Source organism: Oryctolagus cuniculus, chromosome 15, assembly GCF_051225735.1.
Source record: "Oryctolagus cuniculus isolate XC-2025 breed Fujian yellow rabbit chromosome 15, ASM5122573v1, whole genome shotgun sequence".
Taxonomy (NCBI): domain Eukaryota; kingdom Metazoa; phylum Chordata; class Mammalia; order Lagomorpha; family Leporidae; genus Oryctolagus; species Oryctolagus cuniculus.
Genome location: NC_142881.1, coordinates 4,971,115 through 4,990,640, shown reverse-complemented (window position 1 = coordinate 4,990,640; position 19,526 = coordinate 4,971,115). Strand labels below are relative to the sequence as shown.

The following is a 19,526-nucleotide window of genomic DNA, read 5'->3' as shown; positions in this document are numbered from 1 at the left end:
CTGGCTGTTCCAGGCATTTGGGAAGGACACAGTAGATGAAAGCTCTAAAAATTAGGAAAACAGGTGGAAAGTTCTGAAAAGCCCAGCCTCATGAGACAAAGATTTGCATTCAAGAGCTCCCAAAGAAGGGGGCCGTGCATAATACACTTGGATCTCAGTGAAATAACAAGAAAAGGAAAAATTCTGGTAGGTCGGAGATTAATCAAGGTGGACTGAGCCTTACCGAGCAGACAACCCTTCACGAACCCCACGGAGATCCTGATGGCACTGGCGTCTCAGCCACTGCTGTCTCCATCACAGGAAGGGATAAGCCCTGGCTACAGGAGAACAAAACCTGTGCCCTTCCCTCAACTCACAACTGATTAGGCACAAACAAAGGAGCAAACAAAGAGGCCGTGTGGCCAAACTCAAGAGACAACAATGGAACGACAGCATCGCAGCCACACCCACGGGTCCAGATACTGAAATCAGCTGGCAAGCCCTATGAGACGACGATGACTGACATGCTTATGACAACATCAAAACAACAGACGTGTGATGCAACCGGCACAGAACCGTAATCCGCAAAAAATTAACAAGCGGTGTTTTCCAACTGAAAAGTAATGTTTGAAATGAGGAACTCGTCGGCTGGGATTAGCAGCAGATTTAACATGGAACACCGGACCGTTGGCCTGTACTGGGAGACAGCTCCATAGTCAACATCTACACTGAAGCATAGAAAGGAAAAATGAATGGGAAAAAGACAACAGAGCATTCCAGCACAGAGGACACGACATATACACATGATGCCTGACACTGTATAATCGGGGTCTAGAAGACGGGAAAGAGAATGGACAGGGCAGGGTCTGAACGGATAACAGCAAGGAATTTCCTAAAACTAATGAGAGAATTCACACACACATCCAAGATGCGCTACATCAACATGAAGAAAACCTGACAAGGAATATCACAGTCACACTGATGAAAATAAAAAACGTCACAACCAGGTCAGCAGAGGAAGTAAATTTCTTTCAAAGATCGATGCAAGAACAGCTGACTCTTCAACAAAACCCCTGATGCTAGAACCAAGAAGAAAAGTAGCCTCATGCAAGAAATACTCCCAACCTGGAATTTTTAACTCAGGGAAAAGAAACCTTCAAAGGTGAAATCAAAGGTGAAATGAACACTTTCTTCAGACAAAGAAAACCTGGGAAAATTAGTTCAGGGGCCGGTGCTGTGGTGTAGTAGGCTAAGCCTCTGCCTGCAGTGCCAGCGTCCCGTACGGGAGCCAGTTCACGTCCCAGCTGCCCCTCTTCTGATCCAACTCTGTGCTGTGGCCTGGGAAGGCAGTGGAAGATGGCCCGAGTGTTTGGGCCCCAGAAAGACTTCCTCAGATCAAAGGGAAATCATCCTGGGGAAGAAAAACAGAATTTCAAGGACTAATGAGGACCAATGGAAATGTAAGCATTCAGGATGTATAAATGAATTCTGAATGAAAATGGACCATGCCAAACAGTTGTAGTAATGTCTCATGGGTGTCGCTCCCCCTCCTCGTGGAGGAACGACACAGGACCCTGCGCTGTTCTTTTGTCTGCTCGGCCCTCCCCGGGTTTGCTGCTGGTTCTTCCCGGGTTGGCTACCGTCCCTTCCACCTCCGTGGAAGGGCGGCTCCCCCTGCCACTTTCCCCACTTCCGCGGGGGAGCGGCACACCGCCGGCCGGCTCTCTCGGGGGCTGCTCAGGTGTTCCTTCAGATAGATGTTCCTTAGATGTTCCTGGTGCATGTTGTCTCTCTCCTCCTTTATAGTCCTCTTCCACCAAACCCAACTCTGCTACCCACACGCCGAGTACGCTGCTCTCCTCCAATCAGGAGTAAGTCCTACAGTTTATTGGTTGAACTGGAGGCAGCTGTGTAGAAGCTGTTTCTCCCTTCTCAGCGCCATATTGTGGGAGAGCAGATGCACAGAACAAGTCTTAATTCCAGTAACTTAGTCTAGTCCGAGTTGCTCCCCACACATGGGTATTTAAATATAAGTAGTATTAAAATACATGCGTTTGCATGACAATAAGGCAACAGTGCATACACAGAATTAAAGTCTCTAAAGTTCTAGTACAACTGGAGAAATGATAGAAGTAACCTTTGTTCCGACCACAGGAAGACAGCATCCATGTTATAATCTCTAGGATAGCCATTAAATGAATAGAAGAATGTACAATTAACAAATTAAAGGAAAATGAAATGATAAAACACATTATTCAAAAAAGAATATAGATGAGAAAAAGGAACATAAAATAAGTGAGCTATATCATAAGATGAAACCCAAATATATCCATGACTAAATTAACTAGAAATGAAGTATTTTGAAGAAAAAAACAAAATTGTCACATTGAGGTTTTTTTTTTTTAAGATTTATTTTATTTATTTGAAAGACAGAGTTAGAGAGAGAGGTAGAGACAGAGAGAAGGCTTCCATCCGCTGGTCCACTCCCCAGATGGCCTCAACGGCCGGAGCTGCATCGATCGAAGTCAGGAGCCAGGAGCTTCCTCCGGGTCTTCTCGTGTGGGTGCAGGGGTCCAAGGACCCAGGCTGTCCTCCACTGCCATCCCAGGCCATAGCAGAGAGCTGGATCGGAAGAGGAGCAGCCAGGACAAGAACCAGCGCCCATGTGGGATGCCGGCACCTCAGGCCAGGGCATTAACCCACTGTGACACAGCACCAGCCCCACATCGAGTTTAAAAAAAAAAAAAAAACTGCATGCTTCTCCCAAGAGTCACAGTCAAAATACAAGCATCCAGGAGACAGACAGAAAGGGCCGAGAAAAGACAGATCCTGCAAACACTGATGGTGCTCTCTCTGCATCCTTTCCAAATTCGTACACTGAAACCTAACCTCCAGATGACAGTACTAAGAGGCGGGGGCTTGGGGATGTGGTCAGGTCATGCACTTAGTTCCTTGTAGAAGGAGTTTGTTGGCCTCTTCCATCGGAGGGGGGTACAGAACTAGGAGGCACCATCCTTGAAGGCGAGAGTGCACCCTCACTGGAGACTGATGGGCCAGCCCCTTGGTCTTAGGGGCTGTGGTCCTTCCTCTAGGACCACAGCAATAAATTTCTCTTATTTACAAGTCACCCAGTCTAACATTTTTTTGTTCTTGCAGCCCAAGTGGACAAAGACAGATGGTGCCATTGTACTAATATCAATGTAGACTTTAAAGTACAAAGGCTACAGGTATGGGAAAATGCTTTGTAATGACACAGTGAAGTCATAGTTCTGAACACATAGGCACCCAATAAAACATCTTAAAAATACATAAAGCAAAAAATTTATAGAACTGAAAGAGTAGTAAAGCAATCTAAAATTATAGCTACAGAATATACCACACTTCTCTTTATAGAGGATAAAAAGACCAAAATAGACTAAAAAATATTCTGTGTATATATAAGATGTGAATAACTTAATCAATTGGCCTAAATTAATACATATGGAAGACTGTCCCTAACAATTACAATACACATGATAATTTTCACCCAAATGTGGAAGGAATTTTTATCAAAATGTTCTATGGTCTTGGTTATACAAGTAAAGTAAGACTTAATACATCATAAAAAAACTGAAATCACTCAAAACAAATAATCCCTGAAGTCATAAAAGAAATTGCAAAAAAATATTTTAACTAAATGATGATAATAGATCAAATGTTAGATGAAGTTGAAGTAGTGTTTAGAGGGAAATTTAGTCTTAATTTTATGTTAAATGTTATTAAAAATAATAAGTTTCCAACTAAAGAATCAAAAAAATAGTAAACTTGGCAAATCAAACGGAAAGAAGGGAAATAATCAGTGGAAAAGCAAAAATCAATGCACTGGAAATAATTTAAGTCAATAGTTGGTCCCTCGCAATGATCTGCCAGGAAAAAAATCAGAGAAAACTCAATTACAAATCTGACAAAATGAGCATGCCATTAAAAAGATAACAGAATATTATTAACACTACACAGAACAAATCTGCGTATCCAGATAAGGCTGGCAAACTCCCGGGAAAGCTCAACAAATATGTCACAGGAAGAAACAGCAAATCTGAATACTTTTGTATATTAAAGAAACTGCACCCAGTGTTAACATTTTGCTCACAAAATAAACCTCAGGCACAGATGGCACCAAGATTGAACTTTTCCAGATATTTAAGGAGTGAAAAACACGAATCTTTACAAAAGCTTCCAAAGAATAGAAAAACAGCCAAAATGTTTCCAGCTGCTACCTGTGGCCAACATTACTTGACACCAACACCTGAGAAGAACATTACTGGACAGGAAAACCCCAGCACCAATCTCTCACATGAGTTTAGATCCAAAATTCTTAGACAAAATATTAGCAAACTAGAGCCAGAGCATAGGTGGGATCTTTTAAAAGTTCATAGAAATATGTGTTATGAAAAAACACATAGGGACTTCAAAATGTTTTTTCGCGGAAATAAACTTATGTTTTAATTTCTTTGTTCCATGAGCTATTCTTGGTATCTTTGCATAAACGGATCACATGTCACAAGACGTAAGTAAAGTTTGTTGCAGGTTGGAAGGTTGGATTAACATTAAATAACAATGAAATCAGCCACTACAGAGTAAGGGAGAAAAAGGACAAGCTCACTCCAGCTGAGGCAGGAATTCAACGCCAGCTGCACTGCGGGGTCCCGTGTGTGTGGCACTCCCACGAGAACAGAACGACCATCACAGGTCTGCAGACTTCAGGAGCTGGGAGCCTGTGACGAGAGAGACCGCACAGGGCATCTGAGGCAGGAGTCGCTGTGTGTGTTGATTGCAGTGGTTTCTACGTGAACTAATAAAAATGATGACATGCATAACATTGCACACCAAATTTTTCAAATTTTGGATTAACATGTATTATCTGTGCATTTTCATGAGGTACAGTGCAAGATGTCAACAGACGCACCCAGGTTAGCCAACCACAGCAGGCTGTTGGCCTCTCCACTTCACTAACTTGTCTTGGTGCTGGGAGCCTGCCAGCACCCCCTTCCACTCTTCACAAACCACACCCCTTTGTGTGAACTATGTTCCCTCTCACCGTGCTGGGACCAACAGAACCATCACCTCCAACCAACCCCCCAACCTCCTCTTCTCACCTCTCCCCACCCCTGCCCAGCCTCCACGAACCACTAAGTACAACAGAGGAACAGACAACCGACAGACGGGAGAAAACGTAGCAAACTTTACATCTGACAAAGGGTTAACATCCAGAATGTATAAGAAACACAAAACAGTTAACAGCAAAGCAATCCAATTTAGAAATGGGCAAAGGATCTGAATACACATTTCTCAAAGGAAGACATGCACATGGCCAATAAATACAAGAAAAAAATGCTCGATTTCACTTGCCATCAGGGTAATTCAAATCCAAGAGATACCTGCACACCATGTTTATTGCAGCATTATTTACAATAGCCAACATGTGGAATTAACCTAATTGTCCATCCATGGATGAATGGATAAAGAAAATGTAGTTTATATATATGCACAACACAGTATTATTTTGCTGACATCTGCAGCAAAATAGATGAAATTGGACATAATTACATCAAGTGAAATAAATCAGATGTTCTCTCTCATATGTGGAAGTTAAAATGTATACTTAAAATACAAATATACATACTATATATATAAACTGTACTTTTTTACAGGGTACAGTGTGGTAATTCAATACATGTATTCTATGTGCAGTGGTCAAATCTGCTTAGTCAGCATTTCCATCTCCTTGACCATTTTTAAATGATTGACGTCTAGTAAGTATACATGCTCATGGGGTGCAGTGTGCACTACGCCCACTGATTAAATTGCAGTGATCAGCATCTCATCTCCTTTTCATTACTTCAAAGTTCTTCTTCGTGTGTTCACAACATGTACCACAGGTTACTGTGAATGGCGTAACACATGAGTTTTAACTTGACACAGCTGTTTCTGAAAGTTCAACAACCATTTATGAAGAACGCCAGCAAATTAGTAATATAAAATTACCTTCTTTGACAGATTGTCTACAAACACCATGTTAAATGGGGAATTATTAAAAATTCCCCTTGAGATGGAAAACAAGATAAAAATGTCTTCTCTCACTACTTCATTAATTTTATACCAGAGTTTATGGATACAAAATAAGGCCAGAAAAGCAGTGAAAATGCAAGAGGACTGACATGCACGTGGGAAATACACAAGAGAACCCATGGGTACAATTAATGAACAGATCTAGAAGGTTGTTGGATGGAAGGTAAATACACAAAACACAATTTATTCCCATATATGAGAAATAAAGGGATAAAATGAAATTGAAAAATTGAGGCACTCTTTCAAATAAGTATTTTTAAAATTATTTTCATAATAGCATCATACAACTTCTATGCTATGAATAAACCATTTCTAAATGTGAAAAGCTACACAGGAAAATTTAAAACCGTATTTAGTTACATTACATAAACAAGAACTAAATTCTAATTTCATAAGATAAAAGGCTCAATATTATAGAGTTGTCAATTCTCCAAATTAATCTTATTTAATGTAATCTCAATCACAATCCTAGCACTCTCTGGGAACACTAGCTAGCTGAATCTAAACTGTATAAAAATGCCAAGGACCAGGAATAACCCAAGCAAGTCCTTCGGAAGAACAAAGGTAGTAGACTCACGTGCCCAGACGCTAAGTCTAGCACAAAGCAATAATTTAGAGTGTGGTGCTGCCAAAAAGATGGACGAGTGGGCCAAAGGAAGATGACAGAATCCAGTACCAAACCCATACGTGCAGAGACGCCTGTTAGGAGCCTGCTGTGTATTTGGAAAATAATGGCGGCCTGCCAGGTCAGCCGCATATGAACACGCAGAGGAGGAGGAGGAAGAATTCCTGTCTCCTGCCATGAACCAACGACGTTTCCAGATAGAGTCTACACAAAATGCCGAAGACAAGGCTTCTGGTAAAAAGCACAGGGTGATATTACTGTGATTGCTCTAGGAAAAGATTTAAGAGAACACAAAACCACTAGAAGCCAACGGGAAATTGATAAATTGGCTGCACTAAAATTTTAAAACTTCTGTGACGTCAACAGACAACACTAAAAGAACGAAAGGGTGAGTTACTCAGTGGGAGAGGACACGGGGGAGGACACGGGAGAGGACACGGGGAGGACACGGGAGAGGACACGGGGGAGGACACGGGAGAGGACGCGGGAGAGAACACGGGGAGGACACAGGGAGGACACAGGGAGGACACAGGGGAGGACACGGGAGAGGACACGGGAGAGGACACGGGGAGGACACGGGGAGGACATGGGAGAGGACACGGGGGAGGACACGGGGGAGGACACGGGGAGGACGCGGGGGAGGACACAGGGAGGACGTGGGGAGGACACGGGGGAGGACGCAGGGAGGACACGGGGAGGATGCAGGGAGGACGTGGGGGAGGACACGGGGAGGACACGGGGAGGACGCGGGGGAGGACGCGGGGGAGGACGCGGGGAGGACGCGGGGAGGACGCGGGAGAGGACACGGGGAGGACACGGCAACACAGAGCTGCCCAAGGACGCGTGTCCAGAATGGGTGAAGAATGTCCATGGATCAGTACGATGAAAGACGATCTAACTGATCTGAACGGGAACTCCACAACGAAGAACACCCAAGCAGATAAGAAGTGTAGGCGTGCAAATGTGCTCAGTTTTCACCAGCAGGTGGGGAAGACAAATTAACGCAACGCGAGTGCACAAACACTCAGCCACTGAGATGGCTACAGTGGAAAAGGCAACACCAAGGATGTGGAACAACTGGAACACTCATCTACTGCATGTGAGACTATAAATTGTTACCTAAACTGGGAAATTATCTGGCCGATGCTTCCAATGCTGAACATATATAACAGGGATTTTATATGATTAGCAATTTCATTTTGAATTAAATATTCAAAAGAGATGCCACATATTTTTATTAAATACAGATAGATTTTTCATAATGCTGTCTTTTCATGATGGCTCTGAATGGAACATGATCCAAATGTCCATTTCAGTAGAGCAAGTGAGTCGATGATGATACAAGTGTAAGACAGACTCCATTGCCGCCTTGGAAATGAGCCATCTGCACAACAGAGAAACCATGAACGGACCCTTCAAAAATAATGTCGGTGAGAGAGACAGGAGCATAAATGATGATGTAGTGGTTTCCACTGTGTCTATACGATTCTTTGGCACTCTCTTCAAAGGCAGGACATCATCCTCTCCTTCTGAGTGGGGGCTGAACCGACAAATTAAAGTACCAGCAGCACAGGGAGACTTCGGAGCCTGGGTCATAGAGGCGTTGTTGTCCCGGGCTTACGTTCACAGTGAAGTAAACCAGTGGCCTTTTCGGGAGCAGACCCGCGGCGAGGGCCTGAGGCCTCCAGCCCAAGGCCGTGTGAGTTAAGCTCCCCCGCCCGGCGGAGCCTTAGCCGTCTACAGTCTAGACTGCAACCTCACGAGAAGCTCCAAGCAGAACCAGCCAGGCTGCTCCCGCATTCCTGATCTCAAAACCTGTGCAATAAGAAACGCGCTGAGCCACTAACATTGGAGGGGATTTGTCACATAACCAGTATGACTATTCTGCATGGCTGCACATATGTAACTGTCCCTTTGGACTCCAAGATGGCGGAATAGGGAATGACATACTGCGCTAGGCTAGGTATAGATAGCGGGGGTGGAGGGGAGGGGAGTGTAGGAAGGGCACTCTCGGGAGAATGAGAGAGGAAACCTCTCTGGGAATTCTACAAAAGGAAGACAAACCCAGTGGACCTGTGTGGAAAGTTCAGACGCACAGCACGAACACGAACACGACACACAGCAGAGCAGCCGAGAGCCGGAGAGGGCCGCAGTTTGGAGTCGGAGGTGGGACCAGCCTGCAGCAGCCCGTGGTGACAACACCGAAGGGAGAGCATGGCGTGGATCCGGCCTGGAGCCCTTAGCAGTTAGCCGTGGACTCAGTGCAAGTAAGAGGGGCACATCTGGGGCCAGTGCCATGGCGTAGCAGGTAAAGCCGCCGCCTGCAGTGCTGGCATCCCACATGGGCGCCGGTTTGAGACCCGGCTGCTCCACGTGCAATCCAGCTCTCTGCTACGGCCTGGGAAAGCAGAAGATGGCCCAAGTCTTTAGGCCTCTGACCCACATGGGAGACCCAGAAGAAGCTCCCGGCTCCTGGCTCCTGGCTTTGGATAGGCCGAGCTCTGGCCTTGCAGCCATTGGAGAGTGAACCAGCAGATGGAAGACTTTCTCTTTCTCTCTCTTTTTCTCTCTCTCTCTCTCTTTTTCTCTCTTTCTCTCTCTCTCTCTTTCTCTCTTTCTCTCTCTCTCTGCCTCTGCCTTTCTGTAACTCTTTCAAATAAATAAATAAATAAATCTTTATTTTAAAAATGGGGGCATGTTTTATTTTTACCCCATCCTTTCCACAACAGAGCCTGCTGCCCAGCTGAGAGAGGGTGGCACCATTTTGGGCTTGGGTGGCAGCTGCGGAAGCCTGTGTGTGTGCGCACAGCAACGGCAGGGACAGGACACCGCCTTCTCATCAGTACTGGCGGCAGCAGGGAGAGGGCAGCATTCAGCCCGTGGCTCTTGTGTACGCGTGTGATCCAGAGATTCCGAGCAGAGCGGAACCTCTGCCCCCTGCTGTGGTGCAGCCTGTGTTGAGACTGTGGAGACTCGGTGGCTGCACGAGACGGTGCGGCGTGTAGCTGGTCTCTGCGCAATCCCTGGGGACAGCTCCACACGCTCAGAGCTCCGCGGTTGCCCGGGCGGATCATTGCAGAGGGATCCGCGCTCAGAGTGAGGACTGCACAGGTCATTTGTGCAGTTCATACGGTGGCACGGATGATTGTTGAAACCACCAGGCACCAACACCCAGCACTGCTCAGTGTGGAGGAGAGGAGGTGATGGGGTGTTGGGGTGATGACACCAACAGAGACGACCGTTCCCCTCCTTCTGCTAACAAGGGGAGATCGACCACAACTTGGGTGATACCCTGCAGACCCACCCCGCCATGGAACTCTGGCCAGAGCTCCCTGGCCACACCAGCACACACCCCTTTGTATTCACTGGAAGTGCAGACATTCCTCTAAGCCACAGAGGCATGGTTCAAAGACAAAAGCCATCAGAGGAGAAAACTGACAACTAACTTCACAAATGCCTAAAAAATGCAGAAGTTCAAGAAACAAGAATAAGGATGACATCATGACCCCCCTCAAAGGAACACAACAATAGTTCAATATTAGAATGTGAAAATGAAGAGGTCGATGAAATGCCAGAAATGGAATTCAAAAAACTGATCATAGGATTTCATAGAAGTAATCAGAAGCAAATCTACAAATTAAAGAAATCCAAACATTACATGAATGAAAATTTTTCCCATGAAATGGAGATCTTCAAGAGAAATCAACATATAAGAAATGAAGAATTCAACAGGTCAAATAAAAAAGGTGGAAAAGCTTAACAACAGACTTGGTGAGGCAGATGAAAGAATATTCGAGCTAGAAGACTTATCTCTGGATCCCTTTCAGTCAGATGAAGATGATGAGGAAGAAGAGGAAGAGGAGGAGTAAGAAGAGGAGGAGGAGGAGGAGGAAGAAGAAGAGGAGGAGGAGAGGAGGAGAAATAATTAGAAAACATAAAAACTGTGCTGGAGATTTATAGGATACTATCAAACAACCCAACAGATGAGTCTTAGGAGTTCCAGAAGTTGTGGAAGCAGAGAATGGACTAGAAGGCCTATGTAGTGAAATAATTACAGAAAATTTCTCCAATTTGGAGAAAGAAAGGAACATCCAAGTACAGGAAGCACATAGAACTCATAATAGACATAACCAGAAAAGATCTTCACCACGACACATTACAGCCAAACTTTCAACAGTAAAACAAGGAATTCTGAAGTGTGCACGAGGGAAACTCCAGATTACTTTCAGAGGATCTCAATTTGACCCACAGCAGACTTCTCATCAGAAACTCTACGGGCTAGAAGAGAATGGTAAGATATATTCCAAGTGTTAAGAAAAAAAACTGGGGCCAGTGCTGTGGTATAATGGGTAGGGCTGCTGCCTGCAGTGCCGGCGTACCATATGGGCACCGGTTCCAGTCCTGGCTGCTCCACTTCCAATCCAGCTCTCTGCTGTGGCCTGGAAAAGCAGTGGAGGATGGCCCAAGTCCTTGGGGCATGTGGGAGACCTGGAGGAAACCTCTGGCTCCTGGCTTCAGATCAGCGTAGCTCTGGCCGTTGTGGCCAATTTGGGAATGAACCAGCGGATGGAGGACCTCTCTCTCTCTCTCCCTCTCCCTCTCTCTCCCTCTCTCCCTCTCTCCCTCTCTCCCTCTCTCCCTCTCTCCCTCTCTCTCTCTCTCTCTGCCTCTCCTCCTCTCTCTGTGTAACTCTTTCAGGTGGATAAGTAAATCTTTTAAGAAAGAGAGAGAGAAAATCTGTCAACCCAGAATACTGTACCCTGCAAAGGTCACATTTATGAATGAAGGTGAAATAAAGACCTTCCATAACAAACAGAGATGATTGAAAGAATGTGTTACCACTCGTCCAGCCTAATGAAAGATGCTTAAGGATGTGCTACACACAAAGAAAGATAGCCATCATTATGAAAGAATGTGAGGAGCCAGCACCGCAGCTCACTAGGCTAATCCTCCACCTAGCGGTGCCAGCACACAGGGTTCTAGTCCTGGTAGGGGCGCCAGATTCTGTCCGGTTGCCCCTCTTCCAGGCCAGCTCTCTGCTGTGGCCAGGGAGTGCAGTGGAGGATGGCCCAAGTGCTTGGGCCCTGCACCCCTTAGGAGACCAGGATAAGCACCTGGCTCCTGGCTTCAGATCAGCATGGTATGCCGGCCACAGCGTGCCGGCCAGTGTGCCAGCCACGCCGGCCATTGGAGGGTGAACCAACAGCAAAGGAACACCTTTCTCTCTGTCTCTCTCTCTCACTGTCCACTCTGCCTGTCAAAAAAGAAAAAGAAAAAGAAAGAATGTGAAGACAGAAAATCTCCCAGTGAAAGTACAAAAAAAATCCAAAGTGAAAAATAGGAATATTTATGGAAATATAACAGGGCCAACTTGTTACTTATCAATAGTCACTTTGAATGTAAATGGCCTCAACTCTTCAGTTAAAAGATACAGACTGGCTGAATAGATTAAAAAACAAGACCCATCTATCTGCTGCCTATAAGAAACACATCTACCAAAAGATATATGCAGATTGAAAGTGAAAGCATGAAATAGATATTCCATGCTAATGGAAAGCAAAAAAGGGCAGGTGCAGCCATTCTAATATCAGACAAAATAGACATTAACACAAAAACTGTTAAAAGGGATGAAGAAGGGCACTATGTAATGATCAAGGAATCAATTCAATAGGAAGATGAGACTGTAATAAATGTATGTGCACGCAATTACAGGGCACCTGGTTAATGTTAATGCATTTAAAGGGAGATACAGACTCCAATACAATAGTAACAGGGGACTTCAGCATCCCACTTTCATCAATGGACAGGGAATCAACAAAGAAACAGAATTAATCGACACCATAGATCAAATGGATCTCACAGATAGCTACAGAACTTTCCATCCCACAGTTGCAAAACACACATTCTTCTCACGAGAGCATGGAACTTTCTCTAGGACTCACCATACGCTAGGCCATAAAGCAAGTCTCAGCAAATACAAAAACATTGAAATCATACCATGTTATCTTTGACCACAATGGAATGAAGCTGGAAATCAACAACTCAAGAATCTCTAGATCATATGCAAACACACAGAGACTGAACAACATGTTCCTGAATAAACAGTGGGTCACAGAAGAAATCAAAAGAGAAATCAAAAAATTTCTGGAAACGAATGAAAATTATAATACAACAAATCAAAACTTATGGGACACAGCAAAAGCAGTGTTAAGAGGGAAGTTTATAGCACTTGGTACCTACATCAAGAAATTGGAAAGGCACCAAATAAATGAACTATCAATTTATGGCAAGAACCTAAAAAAAATCCAAATTAGTAGGAGGAAAGAAATAATTAAAATTAGATAACAGGCTGGCGCCATGGCTCACTAGGCTAATCCTCCACCTGAGGTGCCAGCACACCCAGTTCTAGTCCCGGTCAGGGTGCCAGATTCTGTCCCGGTTGCCCCTCTTCCAGGCCAGCTCTCTGCTGTGGCCAGGGAGTACAGTGGAGGATGGCCCAAGTGCTTGGGCCCTGCACCCGCATGGGAGACCAGGAGAAACACCTGGCTCCTGGCTTCGGATCAGCGCAGTGTGCCGGCCACAGCACGCCGGCCGCAGCGGCCATTGGAGGGTGAACCAACAGCAAAGGAAGACCTTTCTCTCTGTCTCTCTCTCACTGTCCACTCTGCCTGTCAAAAAAAATTAGAGAACAAATTTAAACAAAAAATACAAAAGAACAGTGAAATTAGGAGTGGGTTTTTTGAAAAAATAAACTTACCAAAAAGAAAAAAAAAGAGGGAAAAGACCAAAATCAAGAAAATAATAGATGAAAAGGGAAATGTAACAGATAACACAGAAATAAAAGGAATCATTAGGAATTACTACAAAGAGCTGTATGCCAACAAATTGGGAAACCTAAGAGTAATGGATAGATTCCTGGACACATACAATCTACCTAAATTGAGTCATGAAGACACAGAAAACCTAAACAGACCAATAACCAAGACAGAAATTGAATCAGTAATAAAGACCCTCCCAACAAAGAAAAGCCCTGGACCAGATGGCTTCAATGCTGAATTCTACCAGACATTTAAAGAAGAGCTAATTCCCATATTTTCTCAAGCTATTCAAAAAAAAAAAACTGAAAGGGAGGGAGGCTTCCCAAACTCCTTCTATGAAGTCTGCATTGCCTTAATTCCTAAACCACAAAAAGATATAATAAACCAATTTCCCTGATGAACATAGATGCAAAACTCCTCCACAAAATATTAGCCACTTGAATCCAACAACACATCAGAAAGATCATTCACCTGGACCAAGTGGGATTTACCCCTGGTATGCAGGGTTAGTTCAACATTCACAAATCAATAAATGTGATACATCAAAGTAACAAACTGAAGAATAAAATCCATATGGTTATCTCAATAGCTGCAGAGAAAGCATTTGATAAAATATAACACTTTTCATTTTGAAAACTCTAAGAAAATGGGGTTTAGAAGAAACATTCCTCAATACAATCAAGGGAACTTATGACAAACCCATGACCAGCATCCTATTGAATGGGGGAAAAGCTGGAAGCGTTCTGCCTAACATCTGAAACCAGACAAGGATGCCCATTCTCACTATTGTCATTTAATATAACCCTGGATGTTTTAGCTACAGCCATTAGGCAAGAAAAAGAAACCAAAGGAATACAAATTGGAAAGGAGAAGTCAAATTATACCTTTTTGCAGGTGACATGATTCTATATATAGGGGATCCAAAAGACTCCACTGAGACTATTGGAACTCATAAAAGAGTTTGGTAAAGTGGCAAGATACAAGATTAAAACACAAAAATCAATAGCCTTTATATACACAGACAATACACTGTTTGAGGAAGAACTTTTAAGATCAATGACATTCACAATAGCTACAAAAACATTGAATACCTTGGAATAAATTTAATCAAAGTTGTCAAAGATCTGTATGATCACAGCAGACTCATAGAATGGCAGATGCCCTAAACAGCACTCTGGCCTCAGAATCAGCCCTTAAGGCATTCGGATCTGGCTGAAGAGCCCATGAGAGTATTTTAGGCATGGAAAGCCAAGACACTCTGGCAAAAAAAAAAAAAAAAAACTAAAACTAAATGAAAGATTTCTCTGAATGGAGGAGAGAACTTCCTAGAGCCTAGGGAGATTACTGACACCATAAACAAGAGTGTCAAATTGTTAAGTCAACAACAGGAGTCACTGTGTACTTTCTCCTCATGTAGGAACTCTGCCCTTAATGTGTTGTTCAATGTGAATTAATGCTATAACGAATACTGAAACAGTATTTTACACTTTATGTTCTGTGTGGGTGCAAACTGTTGAAATCTTTAATTAATATATACCAAATCGATCTTCTGTATATAAAGATAATTGAAAATGAATCTTGATGTGAATGGAATGGGAGAGGGAGCAGGAGATGGGAGGGGTGCGAGTGGGAGGAAAATTATGGTGGGGGGGAAGCCATTGTAATCCATAAACTGTACTTTGGAAATTTATATTTACTAAATAAAAGTTTTTAAAAAAGATCTGTATGATAAAAATTACAAAACATTAAAGAAAGAAGTAGAAGACATAAAAAATGGAAAAATCTTCCATGTTCATGGATTGGAGGAATCAATATCATCAAAATGTCCAGAACACAAAAAGCAATTGGTAGATTCAATGCTATCTCTATCAAATACCAATGACATTCTTCTCAGATCTAGAAAAAATGATGCTAAAGTTCATGTGGAAACACAAGAGACTCCAAATATCTAAAGCAATCTTATACAACAAAAACAAAGCTGGAGGCATGAAAATACCAGATTTTAAGATGTACTACAGGGCAGTTATAACCAAAACAGGCTGGTACTGGTACAAAAGCAGACATGTAGACCAATGGAATAGAACAGAAACTCCAGAAATCAATCCACACGTCTACAACCAACTTATCTTTGATAAAAGAGCTAACAGCAATCCCTGGAGCAAGGACAGGCTCTTCAACAAATGTTGCTTGGAAAACTATATTTCTGCATGCAAAAGTATGAAACTACCCCCCTACCTTACACCTGACACAAAAATAAAAATGGATCAAAGACCTAAATCTATGACCAATACCATCAAATTACTAGAGAATATTGGAGAAACTGCAAGACATTGGCAGAGGCAAAGCCTTCTTCAAAAAGACTCCAGAAGCACAGGCAATCACAACCAAAATTGACAAACGGAATTACTTCAAGCTGAGAAGCTTCTGCACTGCAAAAGAAATACTCAGCAAGATGTACATGCAACTGACAGAATGAGATAAAATATTTGCAAACTACGCTACTGATATAGGATTAATATCCAGAATCTATAAAGAGCTTAAGAAATTCAGCAACAAGGAAACAATCTAGTTAAGAAATGGGCAAAGGATTTGAACAGGCATTTTTCAAGAGAAGAAATTCAAACAGCCAACAGACACATGAAAAAATGTTCAGGATCACTAGCCATCAGGGAAACACAAATCAAAACCACAATGAGGTTTTACCTCACCCCAGTGAAAATGGCTTTCATACAGAAATCAACAAACCACAAATGCTGGTGAGGATGTGAGGAAAAAGGGCACTAATCCACTGTTGATGAGAATATGAACTGGTGCAGCCACTGAGGAAGACAGTATGGAGATACCTCAGGAATCTCATTATAGACCTACCATATGATCCAGCCATCCCACTCCTGATAATTTACCCAAACCAAAAGAAATCAACACATGAAAGGGTTATGGGTACCCCAATATTCCCTGCAGCTCAATTCATAATAGCTAAGACATGGAATAACCCAGATGTCCATTAACTGTTGGTTGGATAAAGAAATTATGGTATATAAACACTATGGAGTACAACTCAGCTGTAAAAATAAACGAAATTCTGTCTTTTGCAACAGAACAGATACAACTGGAAACCATTATACTAAATGAAATAAGCCATATCCAAAAAGATATGTGTTTTCCCTGGTCAAGGGTAACTAAGAGTACCTAAAATGTAATGTATTGGAGTGAAATGCACATTTGGAGATTTGATGATTATTTGTAGCCTTTGTCTCTTCTGTTGAGGAACAGTGTTGTGTTTTTTTTTTTTCATATTATCTTTTGACCTCTTTTACTTAGTGTAGGGTTAACTTTACAATCATTAAGTAAACTCAAAGTAGATCTTTGTAGAATTAAGAATGGGAATGGAGAGGGAGGAGGAAGAAGGGTTGGAGCATGGTGGGGAGGGAGGATAGGGTGGGAAGTATCACTATGGTCCTAAATCTGTATATATGAAACTTGTATCACTTAAATTAAAAGAGAAAAAAGACATTTCCTTTTTTGCTAAGAAACTCAAACCAATGCCAGCCAAGAACTGGAAGAGCAGTGTGCACTGGGGGAACGTGGTGTTCTGAGCACTGGTTCTGCTGTGCACAATGCGCACAGATTTGGAAATACCCCTGCACGCGGTGTATTTTATCAGCAAAATAGAGAGACTGTTCTTACCAGGTGCCCTGCCACCATCATGAAGGTGCTCAAGAAGAGAGGTGATCCCACGATGACATTTGGCAAACAGAAAATCCCAAGGGGCTTACGCTGTGGTGTGGCAGATAAAGCCACCGCCTACAGTGCCGGCATCCCATACGGGCACTGGTTCAAGTCCCAGATGCTCCACTTCCAATCCAGCTGTCTGCTATGACCTGAAAAGGTAGTCAGAGTTGGCCCAAGTAATCCTTAGGCCCCCACACCTGCATGGGGGACCTGGGGGAAGCTCCTGGCTTCAGATTAGCCCAACTCTTGCCATTGAGGCCATTTGGGGAGTGAGCCAGTGGATGGATGACCTCCCACCCACCAGCCCTCCCTCTCCCATCTTCAAATCCTACAGCATCAGACATGTTGAGCAAAGGCAAGAATCCCACACCAGCCACTCGCCAGCCCCCGGCCCGAGACTGCAACTCCCAGAGTGGCCGAGCCAGCTCTGCGCATACCTGGTCTTTTTCCCAAGGGAAATAGTAAGACGTAAGCTGCAGCCCAAATGTGCTCAACGGGTAGGAAAACAAGGTCCAATGCACTCTGAGCACTAGAACTCCCCAAAGCCTCCAGGCCGGAGGAGGAGGGGAGGAGGAGGAGGGGAGCCAGCTGACCTCTGGGCAACGTCTACACTCGCGTCTCGCTCATGAAGCCCAAGACTTCTTTGCACCGGGTAACACAGCCAAAGCTTTCTCTGGAGTTAAAACAGGGATAGGGAAAGCCTTTTCTTGGCAACATAACCCAGTCCTTATTACAAATCCCACAGATGTTTCAGACAGGCCATGAAAGTGTGCCCAGCCACACTTCAATCATAGCCAGGGCCACGAAAACGTGTCAGGAACACGTGGTGACATCGAGAGCATGTCCACGTAGAGCAGCTGTCTGTGGACATGCAGGAGGCAGAGGCCAGGACCCCCTCGGCACTGCTGACGGCTCCGCTGTGCACGCTCCCCATCTAACTAAAGTTTGGGGAATGTCCAAAAACCTCTTCAAAGTCGCTTTTGAAACAAGAGTGCTTGTTCCAGCTGGGAAAAAAACGGCTCTTCTAATCGCTTTGTCCCTCATGTTGCAACACTCACTACATCAAAGAACCAAGTCCCACAGTGCTGCGGCTGAGAGCCGAAGCCATCGTCGCCAGCCCTCTGCCGACACTGCACCTGCTAGAGGCAGAGACAACAGAGGGAGTGGCCTGCGCGAGACCTTCCTCCTCGTGGCCTCCCAGCTGGGTCCCTGCCAATCACTGCTGTGCATCTCTTTCCCCTGAATTTGCAAACAGCCATCTCTGCGTGCAAACATCTGGAGGGTTCATCATCACAGAAATCCTGGACGAATCTGCCTGCAGCCTGCCTTTTCCCCTTCCAACAATATCCCGGGAATACCTTCCCACATCAGGGCATGTAGCAGGACCCCACGTCAAATGTTGCACATATTTTAATTTTTAAAGGTAGCATCAAATCAACCTCCAAAAACAAACCCCCAGGCCTGATGTAACAGTTCCGCAGAACAGCGCACAGATCTGTGGGCCACTCGATCGGTCTGTGCCTCGGTTTCCCAACTTGTGAAAGGTGACGTCCATCCCAGGCTGGCCGACTCCCAGGGTGCCCGTGGGTGAGCAGCAGATCCACCCGGCCAGGGCTGTGCAGCTACAGGGCTACCCCGCAGAAGGCAAGCTTTAGGAAACTGCTCCACCAGAGATCTGAAAGGCAGCTGGCAGCCTCACAGATGGGCTGGGCGGGCCGAGCTGCCGCCCGCCTCGCCTGGTGCCAGTGTTAGGAGATCAGGCTGCTGTTTTGTCCCGAGCATTGTTTAACAAGCATCAGGTCCCCCTCGATTGCAGGGAACAAGCAGAGGCTGGGCCAGGCATACAGATTTCAGACTTCCTTAACACACTCAGAGCACGTGCAGTGGACTCTAATTTAAAGTCATTCACTGCACTTCTTATCAGGATAAAGGACACTGTGCATTTCAGTGTTATCTTGAAGTTAATTTGAGACCAAGGTTTTAAGTGTTTGATAACTTGCAGTCTGGGAGGTTGGAACACAGAGCGAGCTGCAGATTTTACTTATTCATTATCACCACGTCAGACGCAGCAGACCCCCCCCCTCCCCGAATGACAGTGACTTTTCAGGAAGCCTTTTGAAAAACTCACTTCCAGGCTACTGATTCCTGCAATATGAAGACGCTGTATCCAGGTGCAAACACCTGACGCTCTACGCAAGTCTGTGGGATGTGCCTCTGGAGCTCTGGTGTCTCAGGGGCCCTTGGTCCCAATTTAGCAGAGAGCT

General features: G+C 44.4%; 1 long non-coding RNA gene across 1 annotated transcript in view; it reads right to left on the bottom strand.

Annotated features, from left to right (window-relative positions):
* Positions 1-4,477: 4,477 nt before the first annotated feature.
* The window catches only part of LOC149121896 (uncharacterized), a 58,723-nt gene continuing 43,674 nt past the window's right edge, over positions 4,478-19,526 (bottom strand). The window contains exons 3-4 of the long non-coding RNA XR_016221455.1: positions 17,218-17,411; positions 4,478-4,733 (exon numbers count right to left, since the gene is read on the bottom strand). This is a non-coding gene — a long non-coding RNA (uncharacterized LOC149121896). The remainder of the gene's footprint in view (positions 4,734-17,217; positions 17,412-19,526) is intronic.